The sequence below is a fragment of the Papaver somniferum genome, unplaced genomic scaffold, assembly GCF_003573695.1.
Source record: "Papaver somniferum cultivar HN1 unplaced genomic scaffold, ASM357369v1 unplaced-scaffold_83, whole genome shotgun sequence".
NCBI classification, from domain to species: domain Eukaryota; kingdom Viridiplantae; phylum Streptophyta; class Magnoliopsida; order Ranunculales; family Papaveraceae; genus Papaver; species Papaver somniferum.
The window spans coordinates 1551636-1553056 of NW_020651304.1; the positions used below are offsets into that span (position 1 = coordinate 1551636).

The 1421-nt window shown below is 40.7% G+C and overlaps 1 non-coding gene across 1 annotated transcript; it reads left to right on the top strand.

Moving 5' to 3' along the window:
- Positions 1-1056: 1056 nt before the first annotated feature.
- Positions 1057-1128, top strand: TRNAT-CGU. The gene has a single exon. It is a non-coding gene; the product is annotated as a tRNA-Thr (tRNA).
- Positions 1129-1421: the final 293 nt, after the last annotated feature.

The window sequence follows — 1421 nt, forward strand, 5'->3', positions numbered from 1 at the left end:
CTTGCTAGTTTATGGGGTTTTACATTGCTTGCGTCGGGAACCTTCATTGGGTTATTCCGAATGCACACCACAATAAATGCAGGTCTTGGTTGCAGTTAGTGAATCTTTATTCGTTGCAGTTAGTGAATCTTTATTGCAAGGTGGTGGTATAGGGCACGGCCAGTTCCAGCCCTATGGCCATACTCTTTCCATGCCTGGCTCCAGTCCACGGGGTATTGATTCCAATATAATACACATACGACCCCATTTGGAATGAGCGATGCTTTTGCCATAGTTTGATGACTTTGCTCCTTCATTTGTTTTGTTAAGACAGCAGCCAGACATGCCTGGTCAGTAGACCGTTCACTGTTGGGCCATCGCGCTTGATGTACTTTGTTAAGTCTTTAAGAATTAAGACTGGGAATCCATCACGCGGCCTGCCCGTTTCAAAACCTCAACTCTCTCGGTCCCATTCTCGGTATTGGCATGCTGGCCTATGACCGTCGATTTTATGATGATAGGTTTTGTGATAACTTTAAACTTTTGATCCGTAGTATCCCCCTGCTCCACCATTGATCAATTTGGAAAGTCGTCGAATTTAAGCAACAGGAAGGCAATTCATAGCAATGTTTTCAAAATAGAAATAAGAATAATAGAAAAGATTAATGGACTGTACCACCGCTAACCTATTTAGTGCGATACAGGATGATTTGTTATACGCAAGTTCCACCAACCATGACGCATTTTTGTGACACTGACACCGATAAAATGAAACTAAAATACATTCTTCTTGCGGATTTTAATCTTAAGAAATCGTTATTTTGAGGCAAGTTGTTGTTTCTTGGGTTACCAGCACTTAGGTGATAGTGATATGATCTAGTGGAAACCGCACAACCTACCTAACTAGTCTATGCGTGCCTGCATTGTCAGCTCCTAATTGGCCCTGAAAGTTCAAACTTGAAAGGAAGTTTTAGTCAATGTGTAATGCCTAGAGGTGCGTCCACCGGTGGAGTGGTTGGGCTGCCGTTGTCTAATGAGTTACTACTTATTTAGCAAACATACAAATATACCCAGCCAGCTTCTGTAGCATAGTGGTATTGCGTTCGCTTCGTAAGCGAAAGGTCGTGAGTTCAATCCTCACCAGGAGCATTTAGTATTTTTTGTATCCAACACTAATGATATGGTCTCCGGACCTTTTTTTTCATTTTATCCTCACCAGGAGCATTTAGTATTTTTTGTATCCAACACTAATGATATGGTCTCCGGGCCTTTTTTTTCATTTTTTGTAGGCGTTGGTCAAACATGATATGGCCTTTCGCCAGAATTCTCAAGTCGTTATGTTAAAAACAATAGTATATGTTAAACCGCTTATGCATTGATATTTATAGTTATTTCGAGAATTTATTTGGTAGGAATTTAGTAGATGTAAATATGGCCACAAA